Below are 26,607 nucleotides of genomic sequence, written 5' to 3' on the forward strand. Positions count from 1 at the left end.
TGAGGATCAACCCAAGGTTGTTGTCGGTAAGTTTTTGATTAATGCATTTACAACACTTGTTCTTTTCGATACTGGTGCATCGCATTCATTTATATCAAGGGGATTTATGGATAAGTATAAGTTGCCAACAGTAGCCCTTAAGTCACCTATGTTAGTAAGTTCCCCAGGAGCGGAGTATATGGCTAGTAGGGGATGCTATCAGTTGCCAGTAACCATAGGTAGACATGTTTTCCCCTCCGATCTGATTGTTCTGGTGTCACAAGGATTGGATGTGATACTAGGCATGGATTGGCTATCCAAGTTTGATGGAAACATCAATTGTGTCAGTAGATCAATTCTTCTCACCACCCGGGAAGGAAAGAGGATCAAGTATGTATCTAGGCATGCGCCGAGGAGGACTCAGGTGAATTCCTTATCAGGAGTTGTTCAGGAGGAAGTACCAGTGGTGAAGGATTATCCCGATGTATTTCCAAAAGAGTTACCAGGCATGCCACCGGGCCGAGACATTGAGTTTTTGATTGAGTTATTGCCAGGCACCGGACCAATATCAAAGAGACCGTATCGGATGCCCGCAAAGGATCTAGAGGAAATTAAGAAGCAGATTAAGGAGTTACTGGAGAAGGGTTACATCCGACCAAGTTCATCACCTTGGGGAGCCCCAGTGCTTCTAGTTGAGAAGAAGGATGGATCTTTGAGGATGGTTGTTGATTATCGTGCGCTGAATGAGGTGACGATCAAGAACAAATACCCTTTGCCGATGATCAATGATTTGTTTGACCAGTTGCAAGGAGCTAAAGTTTTCTCCAAGATCGATCTTCGATCGGGTTATCACCAGTTGAAGATCTGAGAGTGGGATATACCTAAGATAGCTTTTATCACGAGGTATGGGCTATATGAGTATACATTTATTTCATTTGGTTTGACTAATGCCCCTGCCTATTTCATGAGTATGATGAACAAGGTGTTCATGGAGTTTTTGGATAAGTTCGTCGTGGTGTTCATTGATGACATTTTGGTCTACTCAAAGAATGAAGAAGAGCATAAGGAACATTTGCGTTTGGTTCTTGAGAAGCTCAGAGAACGTCAGTTGTATGCCAAATTCAGCAAATGTGAGTTTTGGTTGAAGGAAGTTGGATTTCTCGGACATGTTATATCCGGAGAAGGAATAGAAGTAGACCCTACCAAGGTTGCTTCTGTCACTAAATGGTTGGCACCCACCTCCGTGGGAGAGATCAGGAGTTTTCTTGGACTTGCAGGATATTACCAGAGATTTATTGAGAATTTTTCAAAGATTGCAAAGCCCGTGACGGAGTTATTGAAGAAGGACACCAAGTTTAAAGTGACTGAGGATTGTGAGGTCAGTTTTCAGGAGTTGAAGAAACGTTTGGTTTCAGTCCCAGTGTTGATCCTCCCAGACCAACGCAAGGATTTCCAAGTATATTGCGACGCTTCACGTCGAGGACTTGGAGGAGTGCTTATGCAGGAAGGAAGAGTTATTTCATATGCCTCACGGCAGCTTCGACCTCATGAGTTGAATTATGCTACGCATGATTTGGAGTTAGCAGCCGTAGTGCATGCACTCAAGACATGGAGACACTTTCTCATCAGAAACCATTTGATGTTTACACGTATCATAAGAGTTTGCAATACATCTTCACGCAGAAGGAGTTGAACCTCAGGCAAAGGAGATGGTTGGAGCTCATAAAGGATTATGATATGAGATTGCATTATTATCCAGGAAAGGCCAATGTCGTAGCAGATGTGTTGAGCCACAAGAGTTATGTTAACATGCTCATGACCGGAGGATTACCTAAGGAGTTAGCGGATGACCTTCGAGAGCTATGCTTGGAGATAGTTCCGAGAGGTTATGTTGCAGCATTGGAAATTCAGTCCACTTTGTTGGGTAGGATCAGAGAAGCCCAGAAGACAGACAAGGAGATTGCTGAAATAAAGGAAAGGATGAGTAAACGAAAGGCTAAAGGATTTTGTGAGGATAAGCATGACACCTTATGGATTGAGGATCGTATATATGTGCCTAATGACCCTGATATCGGGATGTTGATTCTTCAGGAGGCTCATGTTTCACCTTACTCGATTCACCCAGGCAACACCAAGATGTATCTGGATTTGAAGGAAAGTTTCTGGTGGACAGAAATGAAGACGGATATTGCCGAGTATGTAGCAGTATGTGATGTATGTCAGAGAGTTAAGGCAGAGCATAAAAAGCCAGCAGGATTGCTATAGCCATTGCCGATACCCGAATGGAAGTTGGATAAACTTGGCATGGATTTTATCACTGAATTACCCAGGACTCGTTCAGGCTTGTAAGTGCATCTAGTGCCCCTTAGTGATTTTGGTGTATTGAAGACTTATAGGTTAAGGGACTAATGCGTTTGTGAGTGTACACAGGTCTATAAGTCTATGAGGAGTTTGATATTTACAGAGAAAGTCGACCCCTAAAAATGAAGTTCTTCAACTGAAGACTTTGATATTCTGAAGACTTTGAAAGTGAAGAAATTGGTGTGACCTTGAAGACTTGGTATTCATTTGTGGAACATGTAGCGTGAAGACTTTTCTTTTCGTAGTTTCATTTTCTCCTTCTTGAGTCATAGGAAACACTGTACTGTTAAAGGGGGTCGAGGAAATACTAAGGAAAAATTTCCATGTGATGCTCAACTCAAAATCCTACACCTACCAATCCCTTTGAATGAAGCCTTTGGAAATCTCATACAGCTCAGTCACTTTCTTCAGTGACAGAGACGAAGTTCTTCTGGTCGCTGATGAATTTGTTTTGACTGAGGAGTTAGGAATTCATTAGTGCGAATTACCTACACAGTGAGGAACATGATAGCCCTGAGGAATTTGAGAGTCAAATTTCCGACCGTTGCTGTGCTGCGCGCCAGCTGTCCCAAAATATCTTATCCACCTAACGGTCATATCATTGAGGGGCATTTATGTCTTATCATGTCGGGCTGCTCCCTAGGCTATAAATAGCCGCCCCCTACAACCACTAGCTGGTTGGCTGCTCCGAGAGAACTTGGCACTTGTCATTTGAGAGCAACCCATCCTCCGAGGACTTTGAGCGAAAATCATCGAGTGAGGAAAACCAAAAACCAAACCCCTACAAACCCAAAGTGATTGAGCATCACTGAAGAAATTGATCCTGTGTGGATCCGACACTTGTTACCTTTGAAGACTGTGCTTCTTCCAGACGGTTAGGCGTCAAGGTCTAGAGCATCCAAGAGGAATTGTGGATTGCCGAGTGACCAAGTCTGTGAAGGTTTGGAAGTCGCCTGAAGACTTACCACGAGTGATTGGACGAGGTCTGTGTGACCTTAGTTCAAGGAGAATACGATGAGGACTGGGTGTCCTGAGCTGCGTGCTCAGCGACTGGGTGTTTGGGACTGTGTGTCCTCGAGTTTAAATACTCAGCCGCTCCAACCAGACGTACAACTGAGACATCAATTGGAACTGGTCTACCAAATCATTGTCTTCACCAACCTAACTGGTTCTATTTCCTCAACCCTTTCATTTCCTCATTACTGTGTTGAGTGTTTGTTCATATCTGTGTTTGAAGACTTTGACTGAAGACTTTCTCAATTTCCTCAGTTTAATTTCTTCAGTCTGTTTGTCTTCATCTTGTGTTATCCTGTGATTACGCTTTCTGTACTCTGTGCTAGTCTTCATTTCATCATGATGACCATGCTTGTATTCTGTTATGCTTACTTCTGAGTACTTATTCCGCTGCTAATAGTTCTTCGCTAAGGAATTTCCTCACCGACAAATTCCTCAGTGAAGAATTCATAAAAATCGCCTATTCACCCCCCTCTAGTCGACATAACGCACTTTCAATTGGTATCAGAGCAAGGTACTCCCTTGTTCTGTGTGATTTTGGTTTAACCGCCTGGAGTTTTAGTTATGTCGACCGCAGGTATGATCAAGGTCTCGGCTGGGTGTCCTACCTTTGATGGGACGGACTACCCCTACTGGAAAAACAAGATGCGAATGCATCTCGAGGCAATTGACAACGATCTCTGGTATGTTGTGGAAAATGGTGTTCCCTCTGTTTCACCCTCACTGAACGCTACCGATGTGAAGAGATTCAAGCAACTCGACTCTCAAGCGAAGAATATCACATGTGGCCATCTGAGTAAAGGACAATATGGAAGAGTGAGTGCTTTGGAAACTGCTAAGCTTATCTGGGATAGGCTATCCAAAGTGAATGAAGGAGTCTCAACTCAACGTGACTCTCGAGTTGATGTTCTTCGGAATCTCTTCAACTGCTTCAAAAAACTCGACAATGAAAATGTCCAACAAACCTTTGATCACCTCACTGAAATCTCAAATGAGCTTCAAGCCCTCGGTGCCACTGACATCACTGACCATGAGGTGGTGAAGAAACTGTTGAGATCGCTTGATTCCTCATTTGATACTCTGGGTCTGATGATACAAGAACGGGCTGACTACAAGTCTCTTGATCCTGCCGATATCCTCGAAAGGCTAAATACTCACGAGTTCCAGCTTGCTGAAAAGAGAGATCTCTATGGTTCGAGCTATGGCAAACCACATGCCCTGAAGGCCAAGGTTGTGTCTGGGTCTGAATGTGAGGATTCTGGTAGTAGCCTTGGTGATCCTGAAGAATTGAGCCAGGAGCTAGCACTGCTCGTGAAGAAATTCCAGAAGTTCTCAAAACGTGGTCACTTTGGAAAATCCTCAAGAAGCAGTGATTCCTCATCAAGTGACTATAAGAGAAGGCTGTGCCACAAATGCAAGAAACCTGGTCATTATATTCAAGATTGTCCTCAGTGGGAAAAGGATTGAAGAAGAAGAAATACAAGGATTACAGTTCTGATGATGCGAAGAAGAAGAAGAAATCATCAAAATCTTCGTCATCAAAATCCTTGAAGTCTTCATCTCACAAGAAGAGCAGCTCCAAGAAGGATCGAGCATTCATTGGCAAGGAAATGGACTCTGAAGCTGAATCTGAGGAACATGAGGAAGACGAGGCGTCTGAAGAATCCGAATCTGGTGTGGCGAGTCTGGCCTTCGCTACTGCTTTCGTTAGCAAGTCCATCTTCAACACTGAAGAAACTGACCCCACCGAGAAGCCTGATGAAGATAATGATGACTACACTTCCACCTATTGCTTCATGGCAAAAGGTGCAAAGGTACTCAAATACACCTCCTCTGAATCTAGTGAAAATGAATCTGATGAGGATCTCAAGCCCAGCTACTCTAAACTTGCTAAGATTGCTGTAAAACAACAAAGGGCTTTTGAAAAGGTTCAAAACATGCTAGATAAGAGTGATGATATGTTAGGTGAAGAAATGGATCGCACTAAAGCCCTGACTGAAAATCTTCAGAGACTTCAGTCTAGGTTTGATAACCTCCAAAGTCATCATAACACTCTCTTATCTGATCATGAGAAACTTTCTTATGAATTTCTTCAAAGAAAGCAAGATCTTGAGAAGCTAAGAGTGAGTTATGAATATCTTCAGAAGGAGCGTGATTCATTACTAGCTCAACAAATCATCGCTTCTCAAGAAGAATTACATTAGTTCGAGCTCAACAATGTCTGGGAACTGGTCAAACGTCCAGATCCTCGCAAGCATAATATCATTGGCACAAAGTGGATCTACCGCAACAAGCAAGATAAAAATGGCCTTGTGGTGAGGAATAAGGCACGACTGGTAGCTCAAGGCTACACACAGGTTGAAGGAATTGATTTCGATGAAACTTTTGCACCTGTTGCTAGACTTGAGGCTATTCACATATTACTTGCTTATGCTAACCATCATGATATCATCTTATATCAAATGGATGTGAAAAGTGCATTCCTCAATGGTAAGCTTGAGGAAGAAGTATATGTTGCTCAACCCCCAGGTTTTGAAGATTCAAAGAATCTTGACAAAGTCTTCAGACTTAATAAGGCCCTCTATGGTCTCAAACAAGCCCCACAGGCGTGGTATGATACATTGAAGGAATTCTTCGTGAAGAATGGCTTCACACTCGGTTCACTCGACCCTACTCTCTTTACTAAATCTTATGATGGTGAACTGTTTGTGTGCCAAATATATGTTGATGATATTATCTTTGGCTGTACTGACCAACGCTATAGTGATGAATTTGCCTATATGATGAGTGAAGAATATCAAATGTCTATGATGGGAGAGTTGAAATTCTTCTTAGGTCTTCAAATTCGTCAACAGCGCAATGGCATATTCATATCTCAGGAGAAATACCTCAAAGATGTACTGAGGAAATTCGGCATGCAAGATTGCAAAGGCGTCAAAATTCCTATGCCCACAAATGGCCATCTATGCACTGATGAAAATGGTATTGACTTCGATCACAAGGCATACTGCTCCATGATTGGTTCTTTATTGTACTTATGTGCATCTAGGCCAGACATAATGCTTAGTGTTTGCATGTGTGCGCGATTTCAAGCTGCACCGAAGGAATCACACCATAAGGCTGTGAAGCATATTCTTCGATATCTAGCTCACACACCAACACTAGGATTATGGTACCCCAAGGGCTCTACTTTTGATCTCATTGGATATTCTGACTCTGACTATGCTGGTGATCGTGTGGACCGCAAGTCAACTTCTGGCACTTGTCATTTCCTCGGGCGATCTTTGGTCTGTTGGTCCTTGAAGAAACAGAACTGCGTATCACTGTCCACTGCGGAAGCTGAAGACATTGCTGCTGGCTCTTGCTGTGCTCAACTGCTCTGGATGAAGCAAACACTCAAGGACTATGGCGTCAACGTGAAGAATGTGCCTCTCCTCTGCGACAATGAGAGTGCCATCAAGATTGCTCACAACCCAGTTCAGCACTCGAAGACAAAGCACATTCAGATTCGTCATCATTTTCTTCGTGATCATGTGTTGAAGGGCGACATCTCCATCGAGCACGTGAAGACTGAAGAACAGCTAGCTGATATCTTCACTAAGCCCTTGGATGAGAAGAGATTTAGCAAGTTGCGGTGTGAGCTAAATATCTTAGAATCTTCGAATGTTCTTTGAAAAGTACACACATCCTAACACTTATGCAAAATTGATGACTTAGATGTGCAACACATGAAGAAACGTTTTTCTTCAATCAATGAAGAATAACACTCTAAGTGTGAAGAAATTAATGAAGAATTTGATTCTCAGAACCCCACGACAATTGTACGCGGTGTCTGAAATCATCATTCTTATATGGTGGGTCAAGCCACCACAAAAAGTTGAAAATCTTCAATTTGAGTTTTTCCTCAGTTTTGAAATTCTTCAGTTTCTCAAATTCTTCAACTTTTCAAAATCTTCACTGGTTCCTTCATTTTTCTTCATTGGCTATATATATATGCGTTTATGTCCTCTACAACATTCACTTATAGCTATTTCTTCAAGTTGCTTTTTCTGCTAAGTGAATATGATCGGACCCTTCCCCCTCTATGCTATACTCAACCCAATCTATTCACAAATTCTTCATATGCGTTCTATTTGAAACTCGTTCAAAATCTTCACTGTGTCCTTGTCAGCTGAAGAAATTGCGAACGAAACTTTAAAACAAATCTTATCCAAATGTTCGGTTTTGCCGCTCAAACTGTTCCGCATCCCACGATGCATTATTTTACTCACCCACGATCATACACGATCTCCACTACACAGTACGTGGGTGACACATGTCGTGAGAAGGAGAATGGTCAGGGGCACGTTCGTCCTAAATCTTCGGGCGAATAGTTTTTCACTGCCTCTATAAATACCCCTCTCTCCATCCTCACTTCTTTTACTCCGCTCGACCTCTCTCTCCCGCTCGAGCTCCTCAAACCCTAGCGCCGCCGCTACTCCATCGTCGCCGGTGAGGAAGAGCTTCGCTGCCTCGACCTCGTCACCAACGTACTCGCGCCGACCGCGGAAATCTTCACTCCGCCGCCGCCGTAGCTGTCTTCCTCCGCCGAGTTAGGGCATGGAAGATCTGAACAGATGAGCTTCACATCTACACCACCCAGTTCGTCGTGTTCTTCATTTAGGGTAATTAAAAGTCACTTTTACTACCCTCGTTGATTCTCAAACCTACCTGAAAATCTTCAAAGGCGTTTATTCTTCAAATCTTCACACATATGAACACCTCAAACAAACTATGCTCTTGATTCGTTTCTCTAAGCAATGATTTTCCTCAAGATTCATCAATTGTGTGGATCCTCGATCTATACAACTCTAGAACCTAAGACAAAGTTCCCTTAGTGAAATTCTTCAAGGCTCATCTGGTCAAATTCCTCAAACTTGTTCTTTTTAAAAAATCTTCTGAGAACGCATATGACCTCTCCAACTTCCTCGCACCTGTACTCTATTCACAGGTACTCATGTCTGCTGCTGAATCACTAGGTTCTCATCAACTTAACTCATTTGCAGCGTTCCTCGAAGAAAAACTGCATACTTCTTTAGAGAACTCGATTGTTCAAATTCCTCAACTGAAGAATATGGCAGACGGTAAGAAGCCGCAGAAAGGAGGAAAGAAACCTAAGGTTATGACTGCGTTTGAAATCCCTGAGGAAATTTATGCTGACTATTGCACACCTGATGAAGCAAAATTTGGCAAAGAAAACAAAAATCAGCGCAAGGTGCGCATTCAGAGGATTGAACGGAGATGGGCAAGGGAATGGAGGGAATACAGATATGTGACTCCAAAGTACATGAGGAAATTCGCCCTCAATCCTCCATGCCCAAGAGCTCCATTGGCACCTGGCCAAGTAGCTGACCCCACAAGCATCAAACGTGGTGAGGACTTTCGTGAAGAATGGGCTAAGCGCCAAGCTAAATTGGCAAGACAAGCCAAGGAGGCAGTGAAGAAATTCAGTGAGGATTCTGCCACTGCTACTGCTATTGAGGCCTCAGTCAAACCGAGGAAATCCATGCCAAAGAAGCCTGCTCGTAAGCCAAGTGCTTCACCAACAGTGCCCTCACGGCAAATTCCTCACACTGCTATAGCTCCACCAAAGTCCTCAACAGCTCCTTCAAAGTCCTCAGCTGCTGTGCATCTGGCTACATGTCAAAGGACTGTTGGTTTCTCGATTGCCTCTGGTGTTTTAGCAAGTTCCTCAGCTGCACCAATTTCCTCATCAGGCCCTACACTGTTGAAGACCAAAGCAACAGCTGGACGAGGTCCTCGGCCAAGTCCAAAGAAGAAACATGTCGCATTCCATGTGCCTTCTGATGATGAAGCTTCTGATGATGAACTTGCAGAAATCATCAGAGACAGACAGGTGAAGGCCGCTAGAGCCAAAGGCACATCTGTGCCACTACTGTTGGATCCGAGGAAAATCCTCGATTATATTGATCTCTGGCATAAGGATCCAAACACCCCTATGCCTGATTTTCATCTGACCCCTGGACAAAGTCATATGTTGACCCATTTCATCACTGAAGAGAAATGGAAGTTTGAAAAGGCAAGAGAGATCAAGAAAGCTCAATACAGAAAGGAGAAGCTCCTGAAGAAAAACGTTGTCAAAATGATACCTGAGGAACTTCTCTAGGCTCAGCCTGAAATTCAAGCCCTCAGCAAAGAATTTGATGCCTACTATGCTGATTGGCAAGGAGCTAAAGTAAGATTCTTCAATCTGATGAAGAAATTCACAAATGTTGCAGCCCCATCGCAACAAGAAAATCTTCAGGCTGCAGACTCTGCTAAAGAAACTGAACAAGTCAGGGCAACTGTATCACTTGCGCCTGAGGAAAATCATCCAGATTCCTCAGCTCCTCTTGCGCCAACACCAACTCCAATTCTTCCATCTGCTTCTGATGTGAAGAAGACCAAGGCTGTAGAGCAAGCTGCAGTGAAAAAAAGGAAGGCACCAGCTGCGTCAAACTCTTTGGCTGTGAAGAAAATGAAGCCAATGACCAGCTCACTCGAAAATCCAATTGATGTTGTTCCGATTTCCTCCATGCCATCAAAGGACCTTGTTCCTTTTGGAGAAGACTATGAGATCCCAAGCGGATCTGATGAAGAAAATCATTCTGCTGCTTTGTCAGAGCAGATTGATGAAGAAATTGAAGTGGAAGCAATCCCTTCTACCCCAATCGTTTCCTCGCCTATGCCTCAGTTCACAGTTGAAAAGGCCGGTGTTGAGGAACTTGAAGAAGATGTGGATATTGGAAGCACAACACCAGTGATGAATGATGACTTTTGGGAAAGTCAGCACCCCAATTCTCCACTCTTCACCCCACTACAACAAATACCTCAGTCCCCTGCACCAACAGTTCAAATGGGCTCTGAAGAAACTCATCCCACTTCATCTGTCCATGAAGAAATTCCAGCCACTAGTGCTGATGAACCTGCTGCTGCTGATCCTCAGACTTCACCTATTGAGGAACAAGAAATTCCTCAGCCTGAAGAACCTGAGCTCGCGATTCCTGAGGTGGTGATGCAACTCACTAACACCCCTCTGCCAAAGCCAAAGAATCCGTTCTCAAGCAAACAGAAGTTCAAGGCTGAAGATTTCTTTGCCGAGCACGTATTCTTCACTGATTATAATCCATATGACTTTGCTCGCATAAGGAAGAGGCGTTTCTGGACTGCCAGCCAAGCCAATTTCTATTCCTTAGTGCTCTTCAACAAAGACAAAGTCTTCGATCATGCACATATTCCTCATGTGGACATGGAGTCTCTGCCCGGCTTTGAGCCAGTCCTCAGTGTTCTTCACGACGCAGGACTTCTGAATTTCTGCACTGATATCTGTGACTGGAATGAAGAACTCATTCTTCAATTTTATGCAACTCTGCACATCACCGGAGTCGCTGAAGACGTGAACTCATGGGTATTAGACTGGATGTCTGAAAATACTCACTACAAGGCACCAGCAACTGAATTGCTTCGTGCTCTACCACTCAGTCCTCCACTTGATGGTGCTCGTTGTATCTACAACAAACCAGAACTTTCAAATCACTATATGCAAGTGCTGATGAAGCCTTTGAAGCCAAGGCAGGCCCCACGAACCAAATTCCTCGTCAAGGAATTACTCTATGTGCCTCGGACTGTCTATCGAATTCTGACAAAGACAATGAGTCCTATCAAAGGCCACGACTCAAATGATGAAGAAGTCGTTGGCATCATGAAGAATATGCTTTTCAACATCATTCATGGCGTTCCCGTCAACTTCCATGATTTCTTCATGAGGACTCTGGCCAATATTGCTATGTCACCATTCAAGCTGAAGCCCTATGCTCCTTGGATTATGAGATTCATCAGGGCAAGATCTTCACTGAATTACAAAGCTGACACTCTGAACCACGGTAGCTACTTGCCTCCCATTGAAGTCCTCAAACGGACAGTTTCATCAGCTGATGATAAAGGCAAGGCCGCTGCGGTGATCGATGAAGGCATTCGTCCATTGGATGGTCAATTTCGCAAGGCTGCATCTTACTCTACCAATGACGATTCTGCCACACATGACTCTGCCGCAAATACCTCAGCCAAGCAAAATCCTCAAGCCACAGCACCCAGGGTGATGATTGACCGTGAGTTACTCCACAGTCTTCATCAGAAGGTTGATCGCAATCACAAATGGGTAAAGCGTCAGTTTGGTGCACTCCTTCACAATATGACCTCAACACATAATGCAGTGAAGAAGAACCAATACTACCTTCGTGAAACCTTCAACCGCACCTGGGCCGTCCTCACTCATGTCTATAGCGCTGAAGAACTGAAGACTATGGGTCTCAAGGAAGAATTTGACTGGTCTGCACCTCCTCCAAAGAAATTCAAGAGGTTCAAAATTCTTCCACTGGTGGCCAGCTCTTATTCTTCATCGCGTGACACTGATGAGTATGAAGATTTGGACGACACTGCGGCAGGCCCTGCTACAACAAACAACCCCGACAACGCTGGCGCTCCTCCATCGACTTGAAATTCTTTAGGGGCGTTAGTCCTCAGTTTCAATCATTTTGGTCATTTGATGACAAAGGGGGAGAAATCTGAGTTAGTCTTCAAGCGGGTCTATATTAAGGGCATTTTTTTAAGTTACAACTCTCGTTCTTCTGAAACTTTTATTTGGATCGAGTTGTAATCTTAAACCCGATGGTGCGCTGATACTTTTGTTGCATTATGCTTTGCATGCTTATTCCTCATTAATGACATTGCACGCATGCTGAATCTCATCAGGCACCATATTTCATCATGCATTTCAAATTCTTCATATTATATATCAAATGCGTGTATGAATTACAAGATATAGGGGGAGATCTCCATGATTCAACTCTTCAAATGTGCATTGCCTCAAAAGCAAATTCCTCACTATGCACATCTTTGGGGGGAGTTCTTCTATATCTTGTAATCAAATTCCTCAATATCAGTGTATACACTTCATATGTTTATCCCCGTTGAAAACTTAACCTATGTTGTCATCAATCACCAAAAAGGGGGAGATTGTAAGTGCATCTAGTGCCCCTTAGTGATTTTGGTGTATTGAAGACTTATAGGTTAAGGGACTAATGTGTTTGTGAGTGTACACAGGTCTATAAGTCTATGAGGAGTTTGATATTTACAGAGAAAGTCGACCCCTAAAAATGAAGTTCTTCAACTGAAGACTTTGATATTCTAAAGACTTACTGAAGACTTTGAAAGTGAAGAAATTGGTGTGACCTTGAAGACTTGGTATTCATTTGTGGAACATGAAGCGTGAAGACTTTTGTTTTCGTAGTTTCATTTTCTCCTTCTTGAGTCATAGGAAACACCGTACTGTTAAAGGGGGTCGAGGAAATACTAAGGAAAATTTCCATGTGATGCTCAACTCAAAATCCTACACCTACCAATCCCTTCGAGTGAAGCCTTTGGAAATCTCATACAGTTCAGTCACTTTCTTCAGTGACAGAGACGAAGTTCTTCTGGTCGCTGATGAATTTGTTCTGACTGAGGAGTTAGGAATTCGTCAGTGCGAATTACCTACACAGTGAGGAACATGATAGCCATGAGGAATTTGAGAGTCAAATTTCCGACCGTTGCTGTGCTGCGCGCCAGCTGTCCCAAAATATCTTATCCACCTAACGGTCATATCATTGAGGGCCATTTATGTCTTATCATGTCGAGCTGCTCGCTAGGCTATAAATAGCCGCCCCCTACAACCACTAGCTGGTTGGCTGCTCCGAGAGAACTTGACACTTGTCATTTGAGAGCAACCCATCCTCCGAGGACTTTGAGCGAAAATCATCGAGTGAGGAAAACCCAAAACCAAACCCCTACAAACCCAAAGTGATTGAGCATCACTGAAGAAATTGATCCTGTGTGGATCTGACGCTTGTTACCTTTGAAGACTGTGCTTCTTCCAGATGGTTAGGCGTCAAGGTCTAGAGCATCCAAGAGGAATTGTGGATTGCCGAGTGACCAAGTCTGTGAAGGTTTGGAAGTCGCCTGAAGACTTACCACGAGTGATTGGATGAGGTCTGTGTGACCTTAGTTCAAGGAGAATACGGTGAGGACTGGGTGTCCTGAGTTGCATGCTCAGCGACTGGGTGTCCGGGACTGTGTGTCCTCGAGTTTAAATACTCAGCCGCTCCAACCAGACGTACAACTGAGACAGCAGTTGGAACTGGTCTACCAAATCATTGTCTTCACCAACCTAACTGGTTCTATTTCCTCAACCCTTTCATTTCCTCATTACTGTGTTGAGTGTTTGTTCATATCTGTGTTTGAAGACTTTGACTGAAGACTTTCTCAATTTCCTAAGTTCAATTTCTTCAGTCTGTTTGTCTTCATCTTGTGTTATCCTGTGATTACGTTTTCTGTACTCTGTGCTAGTCTTCATTTCATCATGATGACCATGCTTGTATTCTGTTATGATTACTTCTGAGTACTTATTCCGCTGCTAATAGTTCTTCGCTAAGGAATTTCCTCACCGACAAATTCCTCAGTGAAGAATTCATAAAAATCGCCTATTCACCCCCCTCCAGTCGACATAACGCACTTTCAAGGCTATGACTCTATCTGGGTTGTAGTTGATCGCCTGACGAAAGTAGCCCATCTCATCCCAGTGAAGACAAATTATACGAGTGCTAAGTTGGCAAAGATATACATGACCAGGAGCGTATGTCTGCATGGAGTTCCAAGGACCATTGTATCAAATAGAGGAACACAGTTTACTTCAAAGTTTTGGAATCAGTTGCATGAAACTTTGGGTACCAGGCTAGAGTCCAGTACAACCTTTCATCCACAGACAGATGGACAAACCGAGAGAGTCAATCAGATTCTGGAGGACATGTTGAGAGCTTGTGCGCTAGATTATGGATCTAGTTGTGATGACAATTTGCCCTATGCAAAGTTATCTTATAACAACAGTTATCAAGCCAGTAAGATGGCCCCTTTCGAAGCATTGTACGGAAAGGTTGCCAGACACCGTTATCATGGGATGAAGTTGGAGATCGATAGTTTTTCGGACCAGACTTAATCAGAGAGTCTGAAGAGAAGGTTAAGCTATTCGAGACCGACTCAAGGTAGCCCAGTCCAGGCAGAAGAGTTATGCAGATACTAAACACAAGGAGGTAGCCTACGAAGTCGGAGATAGAGCATATCTTTGTGTGTTCCCACTTCGAGGAGTGAAACGCTTTGGAGTCAAGGGAAAGCTAGCACCATGTTTTGTGGGACCACACAGAGTTTTGGAATGCATGGGAGAAGTTGCGTACAAGTTGGAATTACCTGAAGGATTGTGAGGAGTTCATGATGTGTTCCATGTTTCCCAGCTAAAGAAGTGCCACGCTGAGATGGCCGATATTCCTCTAAGAGATACAGTGCCACTGGAATCAATTCAGTTGGAAAGTGATCTGACCTATGAAGAGAAGCCAGTCAAGATTCTCGAGTTTTCTAATCGAGTTACTCGCAGCAAGATTATCAAGTTTTGGAAAGTTTAGTGGAGCCACCATACCGAGGAAGAAGCCACCTGGGAGCGAGAAGAAGATCTCCGCAAGGACCACCCAAACCTTTTTGCTGACCAACCCGAATCTCGAGGGCGAGATTCACCTTAAGGGGGGTAGGTTTGTAACATCCCAATTTTCAATTTGGATGTTATACATAGATCATCATATACATATCGTATTTTATTTGCATTTTGTTGTGATCCTAGAAATCTTAAGCAACTCAAGGACCCAAGGAGAGAGTTGGAGGTTTCACAAATTTTCATATTTGAATTTATTTCAAATTTGAAAAGAGGATCAATTTGATTTTAATATTTTTCTCTCAAATTATTTCCAATAATAAAAATAAATGAGAGAAGATAATATGACTTCTTCAACAATAGAGAAATATTGGAGAAGAAATTTTAAAATCAAATTATTATTTTATTTATATTTTATTGGCTATTTTATTTGAATTAGAGAAAAACTTGCATTTTTGAAAACTGCATTTTAGTCTAGAAAAATGTTCATCTTGTCCTAAATATTAGGTTTGGACAGTGAAAATTATGTCTGGAATTTTTAGAATTTCTTTATATTTTATTAGGATTTTTCTCTGCGGCGACATTATTAAAAAAAAAGAGTTTCCCGGACCGACTGGGCCGAAACCAAGCCGGCCCACGCGCGCGCGCACCGCCTTCCGCCGCCGCAAGCCGTGCGGATGCCGGACTCTCGCCGGAGTCTGGGTCGGCCTCGCCTCCGCGCCCCCTCGCCCAAGTTGGGAGCCCCCCCTCGAGCTCCTTTATAACCCGACGCCCCGCCGCCTCCTCCTTCACCTCGCACGCACCACCACCGCCGCCGCCCCGCACCGCTGCTGCTGTCGCCGCCGCCTGCCGTCGCCTGTGCCGCCGCACGTCGTTCCGATCCACGCCGTCGCCGCCGACCGGTCAACCCCGGCGAACCGGTAAGAACCGCCCAGTTCGAACGGTTTTTGTTTCCAATTCTTTTTCGGTTTTTAGGGTTAGATCGGTTTAGTTTTCGTTTTAGTTTAATTAGTAAATGTTCGCTCGTTCGTTCGTTTTAACGAACGGTTTTCGTTCGTTTTTTTCTGTTAACGAACGTTCGCGCGGTAGATTTTTCTTTTTAGTTTTATTTACAGCCAGGGTCCTATCGGCTAATAGTTTTATCGTGATTTAGCCCCTGATCTTAAAACTAGCGTAACTTTTTACTTGTTTGTCCAAATTAGATGAAACCAGCGGCTAAATCTTCGTAACAATCTCTTCTTTCCAGTTAACCAACTTGAACATGATTTAGACACTTTAAATTTTGAGTTTAGGTCAGATTAGTAAACGATCTTGTTTCATTCGTATCTTGAGTTTTGTTTCTCTATTTGAGTTTTTTCTTTTTGGAAATCGTAGCTAATCACATGTACCTGCTGTTAAGATCTAATCCACATGAAAATAAAGCCGTTTGGTTTTGTTTTCTGTTTAGTTTAGCCATTTGCTTGTTTCGTGTTTGATTTGGATCTTTTCTCGTTTTCTCGTTGTTTTGTTTGAGTGATTGCTTATGTATGCTACTATTTGTCTACGCTAGATTACCCGGAGTGCGAAGCTTGTTACTATGAATTTCTAGAGTTTGCAGATCGTCAGCAAGGCAAGTTACACTTTGATCATACTCTTCTATACCCAGTTTTTAGTATGCATTAGTATTGCCCTCAAATATTTGCATGACTAGGATTTGGAACATGTGGTTTGGTTGTAGTACTTGAGGTAGGAACCTATTACCTTTGGATCACCCCGGGAATATACGTTATGCTTTATTAATGCTTAGCCATGCTTGTAGACGGGGACTGGATCGTGAGTCACATGGAAGTTTAGAGTTGTTAATCATGGATGACATTAAGGTGGCAACATTAATACACATCTGAGTGGATTGCTTGAGGCACCTGAGGAACCCAGTGTTGTCTATTAAGGGAAATCCCGGAGTATCCGTGTGATTTTTCCTCGGTTCTCCACCCAGGCTCAAAGGGATCATATGATATTTCATGACTAGAAACTTCCGTGTGCAGCCACAAGCCATTATGGGCTTTGGCATAGTTGAGTCAGTTGTATGAGCTCTCGAAGATGTGGACTAGTAGATGTAGAGGGAAAGTAGGTGTACCGGTCTACCCGGAGTAGAGAGTTAATGCTTCAGAAAGACTATGTCTTGATCTTCTGATCATGGATGCGGTCAAGTCTTGTGGGGAAAAGTGTGCAACCTCTGGAGAGTGTATAAACTAATCATTGTTAGCCGTGTCCCCGGTTATGGACATCTTGAGTATCTGCAATGGATATTATTGTCGATCTCATCACTACTCTTTAATTAATGGAATTGGGTTTAATGATGATACTTGTTTAATTGGGATTTGAGTTGGGGGAACCTACTCAAATATTGGAACAACTTGGGAGTAGTTTATATAAATTTATTCCTTTGTTGTAGGAAAAAACTAGCTTTATGCAAAAATTCTAAACTTAGAGCCTCCACCAGCCAAATACTGCATGTAGATATAGTTCTTGCATTCCATTGCTTTACAGTGTAACTCTGCCAGCATATTCAATGTGCTAACCTACACGGCTGCAACGTCTAATGTTGCAGACTACTCAGACGACGAATAAGGTGCGATAGGTCGTTGTCTTACACTCAGCTATGCCGTTGGAGTTGATGGACTCATTTACCTTCGAAGCTTATACAGTTATTTTAGTTTAGATGGCCTTCGGTCATATTATTTTGTAATCATACTCTTTATGAGGACTCGATGTAATAAGTGTGTGATTGAACTTTGTTATAATTCCTCGAGTATTGTGTGTGTCAGCATTACCGATCCATGGATGATACTTAAGCACAGAGACTTCAGTCCATTGGGATCATGGTCGCCACATCTCCATTGTCTCTTCTCGGCAGCCTTGGACCATTGTCCCCTCTTCGTCGACTACGCGGCTCACAACAACATCGCCAAAATTTTTCACTTTCAACATTTTTGGCCGAAGCTCGATGGCTACCTGGACGTGGTTGGCGACGCTTGGAATTCCATTCACCCCGACCCCACCCATTCAAGCGCATCTATGCCCGCCTTAAGGCCATGATAACCCTCAAGTATAGGGGGTCGCAACAGTTTTGAGGGTAGAGCATTCAACCCAAATTTATTGATTCGACAAAAAGGGAGCCAAAGAATATTCTCAAGTATTAGCAGCCGAGTTGTCAATTCAACCACAGCTAAAAGACTTAATATCTATAGCAAAGTATTTAGTAGCAAAGTAGTATGGAAGTAACGGTAACGGTGCCAAAAGTTACAGTAGCAGTTTTGTAGCAATCGTAACAGTGGCAACAGAGAAGTAACTAAGCAAAGATCAATATGAAACGATCTCATAGGCAATGGATCAATGATGGATAATTATGTCGGATGCAATTAATCATGCAATAGTTATAACATAGTGTGACACAGAACTAGCTCCAGTCCATCAATGTAATTTAAGCATGTATTCCGAATATAGTCATACGTGCTTATGGAAAAGAACTTGCATGACATCTTTTGTCCTACCCTCCCGTGGTAATGGGGTCCTATTGGAAACCAAGTGATATTAAGGCCTCCTTTTAATAGAGTACCGAACCAAAGCATTAGCACTTAGTGAATACATGAACTCCTCAAACTACGGTCGTCACTTGGAAGTGTCCCGACTATTGTCACTCCGGGGTTTTCCGGATCATAACATGTAGTAGGTGACTATAACTTGCAAGATAGGATCAAGAACACTAATATATTCATGAAAACATAATAGGTGCAGATCTAAAATCATGGCACTCGGGCCCTAGTGACAAGCATTAAGCATGGCAAAGTCATAGCAACATCAATCTTAGAACATAATGGATACTAGGGATCAAACCGTAACAAAACTACTCGATTACATGGTAAATCTCATCCAACCAATCACTGTCCAGCAAGCCTACGATGGGATTACACACACACGGAAGTGAGCATCATGAAATTGGTGATGGAGGATGGTTGATGATGACGATGGCGACGAATTCCCCTCTCTGGAGCCCTGAACGGACTCCAAATCAGCCCCCTCCCCCCGAGGAAGAACAGGGCTTGGCGGCGGCTTTGTATCGTAAAACGTGATGAATCCTTCTCTCTGATACTTTTTCTCCCCGAACGTGAATATATAGAGTTGGAGTTGAGGTCGGTGGAGGTCCAGGGGACCCATGAGGCAGGGGCCGCGCCCTAGGGGGCGCCCTGCACCCTCATGGACAGGGTGTGGGCCCCCTTCTGTTGATTCTTTCGCCAATATTTTTTATTAATTCCAAAACGCGACTCTGTGGAGTTTCAGGTCATTCCGAGAACTTATCTTTCTTCACAAAAATAACACCATGGCAATTCTGCTGAAAACAACATCAGTCCAGGTTAGTTCCATTCAAATCATGCAAGTTAGAGTCCAAAACAAGGACAAAAGTGTTTGGAAAAGTAGATACGTTGGAGACGTATCATCTCCCTCAAGCTTAAACCTTTGTTATCCTCAAGCAATTCAGTTGACAAACTAAAAATGATAAAGAAAAACTTTTACAAACTCTGTTTGATCTTGTTGTTGCAAATATGTAAAGCCAGCATTCAACTTTTCAACAAAGATTATAAACTAACCACATTCACTATAACATTTAGGTCTCATGTTTACTCATATCAATGGCATAATGAACTAGCGAGCAATAATAATAAATCTCGGATGACAACACTTTCTCAAAACAATCATAATATGATATAAATGGTATCTCGCTAGCCCTTTCTGAGAACGCAAAACATAAATGCAGAGCACCCCTGAAGATCAAGGACTGACTAGACATTGTAATGCATGGAAAAAGAGATCCAGTCATAGTCATACTCAATGTAAATTAATAAGAATGCATGCAAATGATAGCGGTGCTCTCCAACTGGTGCTTTTTAATAAGAGGACTCAACATAAAAGTAAATAGACAGGCCCTTCGCAGAGGAAAGCAGGGATTTGCAGAGGTGCCAGAGCTCGAGTTTTGAAACAGAGATAAATAATATTTTGAGCGACATACTTTCATTGTCAACATAACAACCAAGAGATCTTGATATCTTCCATGCTACATACATTATAGGCGGTTCCCAAATAGAATGGTAAAGTTTATACTCCCCTACCACCAATGAGCACATTCCACGGCTGGTCCGAAACAACGGGTACCGTCCAACTAACAACAATTCTAGAGGAGTTCTGTTTTCAATTATTTTGATTTGATTTGAGTATGGGACCGGGCATCCCGGTTACCGGCCATTTTCTCGTGGATGATGAGCGGAGTCCACTCATCGTGATAATAACCCACCTAGCATGGAAGATATAGACAACCCTAGTTGATACATGAGCTATTCGAGCATACAAAACAGAATTTCATTTGAAGGTTTAGAGTTTGGCACATACAAATTTACTTGGAATAGTAGGTAACTATCGCATATAGGAAGGTATGGTGGACTCATATGGAATAACTTTGGGGTTTACGAAAGTGGATGCACAAGCAGTATTCCTGCTTAGTACAAGTGAAGGATAGAAAGAGACTGGGAAGCGACCAACTAGAGAGCGACAACAATCATGAACATGCATTAAGATTAACCAACAATGGGTGCAAGCATGAGTAGGATATAAATCACCATGAACATAAATATCGTGGAGGCTATGTTGATTTTGTTTCAACTACATGCGTGAACATGTGCCAAATCAAGCCACTCGAATCATTCAAAGGAGGATACCACCCTATCATACTACATCACAACCATTTTAATAGCATGTTGGCAGGCAAGGTAAACCATTATAAACTCCTAGCTAATTAAGCATGGCATGAATAACTATAATCTCTAATTGTCATTGCAAACATGTTTCATTCATAATGGGCTGAATCAGGAACGATGAACTAATCATATTTACAAAAACAAGATAGGTCGAGTTCATACTAGCCTCTCTCATCTCAATCATTTCATCATATATCGTCATTATTGCCTTTCACTTGCATGACTGAACGGTGTGGATAATAATAATAGTGCACGTGCATTGGACTAAGCTGTAATATGCAAACATTTAATTTAAAGGAGAAGACAAGGTAATATGGGCTCTTGGTTAGATCAACAATAATGCATATGAGAGCCACTCATCATTTTCATCGTGGTCTTCTCCTCTCAACCCCCAAAGAAAAGAAAAGAAATTCAAAGAAAAATAAAACTATTTACACGGGAAAGCTCCCAACAAGAAAAAGAAGAACGAGAAATCTTTTTGGGTTTTTTCTTTTAGTTACTACTACTACAAGCATGGAAAGTAAATTAACTAAAATCTACAACTAATTTTTTTTGGTTTTTCTCTCAAAGTTTTTCAAACACACAAGAAGAAAGCAAGAAAAGAAAATAAAGTAGCATGGATAGTACAATGAAAAAGTATGAATATCGACAACTAGAATGAGTGTGAACATGAATGTAATGTCGGTGAGAAATACGTACTCCCCCAAGCTTAGGCTTTTGGCCTAAGTTGGTCTAAGCCCATGGCTGGCTTGATGGATATCCAAAGTAGTAGTTGGGATTGTACTGAGATGTAGCAGCTACTGCATGAAGAGTTGTAGCCTGGAGGCGAGCAGCCTCCATCTTCCTCTCATATTCATTTGCCTCCTCTCTAGTTAGAAAATATCTCCCATTTTCCTGAAAGTTAAAGAAAGTAGGATAAGGAAGAGTAATATGGACAACATGCCGTCTATCAAAGATTAGTCAGTACTGGAGGGACTGTTCGTTCCTCTCAAGAAACTGATGGCGAACCATAGCATTATAATCTAGAAAAGTAGGTGGCAACCAATATCATTTTCATTTATGGATACGCGAAGATAATCATCTAACGAGTTGCATAAATTCCACCAAATAAATCTCCATTTTTAGCATTAATATGTAACCTCCGTGCAACAATGGCTCCCAAGTTATATCATTTATCACCTAGCACCTCACTCTTGAGGACACTAAGATCTGGGACGCAAATGTGGCAAAGCTCATCCTTACCGTTAATGCATCTACCTATAAAGAGAGCAAAGTAATGTATGTAAGGGAAATGAATGCTCCCTATGGTAGCTTGTGTGATATCTCTAGTTTCTCCCACAGTGATATTAGCAAGAAAATCATTATATTCAAATTTGCGAGGTTCTCTAAAGATGCCCCACTATGGGATTTTGCAAGCAGTGTTAAAATCTTCAAGGTCCACTGTATATGATTTATCATAGAGGTCAAATATAACACTATGAGTATTGCGCTTAGATGAAAAGTTAAACATCCGCAAAAAGGAATCAGTGAGGTGATAGTATTGGTGGCAATTATCTGATATGAAGTCCTCAAGATCAGCATTATGCACATACTCATCAAATTCATCCATGAAGCCGGCTTGGATCATAAATTCATTTGACGGCCATTTGCAAGGCCGCACTGGAGCTTCTCTTCGTGGTTCAAGGTCCGGCTCACGTATTGCGAGTCTCGGTGCTTGCTGCCTTGAAGAACCACCTTCGTACATTTTCCTTAACATTTTTCTTCCTCTATTTTTTTAAAATTTTAGTAACTCAAAATAAAAGTGAACCAAACTCAAAATTTTTTATAGCAACTACTCCCACAAGGCCTAGAGACTATATCATGCATTAAAACTACTTCGGACCATATAAATTTGACATGCAAGCTCAAGAACAGGGTCACCTCAGCAGCAAAAATTTGCAATAAATAAAGCACTAGAACAAAAACTAATTGGATCATTGGAGGAGTCACATACCAAAGAAAAATCCCCCAAAGCAGTTTTGTAAATGGAGCTTTGAGCAAGGAGATCGAAAATGGCAGCAAAACGAGTAAGAACAGGAGTTTGAGTACGGGATGATTGTTTCTGGAGGAAGACGAACTGTGTGGGTATTGGAATAAGTGAAGGGGGCCACGTGGGGACCACGAGGCAGGGGGCGCACCCAGGGAGGTAGGGCGCGCCCTCCACCCTCGTGACCAAATGGTGGGTCCCCCTGGTGTGTTCTAAGTGCCAGAAATTCTCAAATATTCTACAAAAAATCATATCCAATTTTCATGGCATTTGGAGAACTTTTATTTGCAAGGTACACTACTGCAGGATGCTGCTAACGCGACACTACGATCAGAGACCCTTTGAGAAACTATGTGTGATGCAATAATCGCAAACGATGGTGTCAGAGAGCCGTCAAAAATGTCCAAAACATTTGTGATGACCGATGCATCAAACACGATTCATATTTTAGTTGCGTGTGCGATGCAGGGCATACGGTTGATCCAGTAGAACTGTTTGTGATGAGGAAGAACAACAGAAACGGACAACCATATTAATGTGTGTGCAATATACAGCATACAGTTCCCTCCTATGAACTGTGTGCTATTAGGGAATGCAACAGAAACGGTCAGCCAGATCAAGGTGTGTGTGATATACGACATACGGTTCACTCGGACAAACTATTTTCGATTAGGCAAGAGAACGGAAACGGTTCATCTTAACAAGATGCGTGTGATATGTGGCATTTGCGATCAGCCCAAAGAACACAAATGATTCGTGTAAACCAAATGTGTGTGATACGCAGCAAACAGCCCACTCGGATGAACTATTTGGGATGAGAAATTATAACACAGACGGTTACTATAGTAAGTTCGTGTGTGATAGTGGGCAGACATGTACACGTACATCCAAGAAAAGGGCCCATGTTTCGGGCTTCCGATGCATGGCTTACGGTTGATCCCAAAGAACTGTTTGCGATGAGATAGACCAACAAAAATGGGGCTTTGTGGGCCCAGAACCATCAATAAATTTTGACTTTGTTTCTCCTCACATTGCAAATTACAATGCAATAAGTAATTGCAAATCTGTTCACACAGATCAAACTTATATGTATTCACACTTAGCACCGGGCTATAAAAGCTACCCACTCGAAAATTACTTCACATTTCCTCTCCTCATCACCTACAAAACTGGTCTTTCCTGTCAAGTCGTTCCGCCATGACCGGTAGGAGGAGTTTTGGGTGGGAAGATAACCAGGCAACAAAGACCAAGGCCGCTGAAGCACTACAGAGGTCCCGCCGCAAAGTGGCAGCCGCAGCAGAGAGGTCCCGCCACGAAGAGGCAGCCACAGCAGAGATGTCCCGGCGCGCCACGGAGCCCTTGAATGAGCTCTCACGGGCACGCGAGAGCTCTCACAAGCGCACTCGCCGTGTCGGCGATCGCGACGAGCTGGCGTTGCTGAAGTCCTTGGCCGGTGATGATGACATTCTTGCTGGCCTCATTAAGCAGAAGGAGCTGGTCAACGGCTTGATGAAGCTGCTCGAGATCAGTGATGCCTCAGTTGACAAGGCGATCGGCCTCATCGAGCAACTCATGGGTGACAATGCGAAGCTCCTCAAGGTGCTCACCAAGAAGGAGGAGGAGGCCGCCGGCTGGAAGATGCTACATGAGTAGAGCAGTGCCTCAGGGATGACGCTGACAGCGGTCGTCGAGGAACCAATGGGTGACTTGAGGAAGATCCGGATCGAGCGCGAGCAGGAGGTGGAGGAATTTGTGGCTGCTTTCAAGCAAATCGTGAGGAATTGAGGATGGAGCTTGAGGATGTCATCGCCCGGCGATCCATCGAAGAGTAGATACAGTAGGGATCTACATCGTTGTCTATGATTTCCTTCTCTTGCCTCCGTGTCTTCTGATCATTGCCGCATGTGGCATTTAAAATTATCTCGAATATGTAAGACAATTATAATCTGCGCCATTGTAAATTTGTCGTCATACTATCCGTTGACATTTTATTTGTTGTCGTATTATCCGTTGTCCTATGTGGCAATTTAAATTAGGCTGGAATACGAGTTGAAAAGACGAACAAAGCAAATGCTGCCATCGGATCACAAGCAAACACCCTCCATCCACCCCTAAAAAACCCTCCGTCCAGGTGCTTTAATTAACCCATTAATGGTGAAGTTTTGAGCGAGGCGGGCTATGGCTGGTGCATGGAGGTCAAAGAGCGCTTCCCGGTGAGCATGGGCGGCCTTACTGCTCGCACGTGTCCCGTCGAGCCTGCGAGGTGGACAGGATGCACGCGTCCTGTCGAGCCTGTGCAGCAAACTGCTCGCACGCGTCCCGTCGAGCCTACGCGGCGGACTGCTCGCACGCGTCCCGTCGAGCCTGCATGCCGGACTTCTCATGCTCGTCTCGTCCAATCAAACAGCTGCATGCATGCTACTGAGTATGGTTAAATATTGACACGGTTCATATGAATACAACCATTTGTGATATTAACATGTCAGCTTATTGTTTCAAAAAGGACTTCGTTGGCTACTAATATGTGCACCTCTTCTCAAACTGGATGATTTTTTTACCACGGCATATATGTGCCATGTCATGAAACCATGCCAAGTTTCATGTTTTTTGGGTGAGGTTTTGATTTACTAGGATTTAAAAACCGAGATTCTCAATGTTTCAGGACGACGACAAGTTTGTATTTCATTCCCATTCCTTAAATGAGACCTAAACATGCACCCAATGACACATGTACGATTTCCCACCCATTTTGTGCTTGTAGTTTAAATTTGAATTATGGACTACATTTAATGCATAGAAAAAATAATTAGTAATATATACAATGGCCATACGAACCCTAAACATGCACCCCAAGGACACATGTATGTTTTGTCTATCCATTTTGGTGCACTGGAGCATGTATTTGTAGTTCGGATTTGAATTATGGACATTAAATGCCTAGAAAACTCAATTAATGAATAAAAAGGGTCAAACGAACCATGAATAATTTTAAAGTTCAGCGTGAATCTCCCATTGTTCTATACGTGTTGCATGTAGAAAAAAATACGAGGTTAGAAGAGGGAGCGATTATCGTTTGGCCTACAAGGGGACACATTTCCCTATCGAAACCATGAGGGTTCTTGCGACAGGCTCTGGTTTGTAATAAAGCTTCGCCCAAATTGGCAATGTTTTTACCACGACATATATGTGCCATGATGTGACACCATGCCAGCTTTAATGACTTTCTGGTGAGTTTTCAATTTATGGGGATTTAAAACCGAGATTCCAAATGTTTGAGGATGAGCCAAGACGCCGATCAGGTTGTAATTCGTTCACATTCCTTGCATGGGACCTAAACATGCACCAAAGGTCACATGCATGTATAATTTTCTATCCATTTTGGTGAACTGGAGCATGTATTTGTACTTCAGATTTGAATTATGGACATTAAATGCCTAGGAAACTCAATTAGTGTATAAAAAGGCCAAACGGGCCGTGAATAAGTTTAAATTTCAGCATGGATATCATGTCGTTCCATGTTGCCCGTAGAAGACAATACAAGGAGAAAAGAGGGAGCGACTACGTTTCACCACAAGGGGAACACGTTTCCCTATCGGAACCATCAGGCTTCCTTGAGAGAAGCTCCAGTTTGTAAGAGGTTTGTAATAAATATTGGCCCAAATTGGAAATTTTTTTACCACGACATATATGTGCGTTGATGTGGCACCATGCCACCTTTGATGACTTTCTGGTGAGTTTTGGATTTTATGGGGATTTAAAACCCGAGATTCCAAATGTTTGAGGACGAGCTAGGATGCATGTATGGTTGTAATTCGTTCCCATTCCTGGCATGGGACCTAATTAAACATGCACCCAAGGACACATGCATGTACAAGTTTTCTAGCCAT

Source organism: Triticum dicoccoides, chromosome 3B, assembly GCF_002162155.2.
Source record: "Triticum dicoccoides isolate Atlit2015 ecotype Zavitan chromosome 3B, WEW_v2.0, whole genome shotgun sequence".
In the NCBI taxonomy this organism is placed as follows: Eukaryota; Viridiplantae; Streptophyta; class Magnoliopsida; order Poales; family Poaceae; genus Triticum; species Triticum dicoccoides.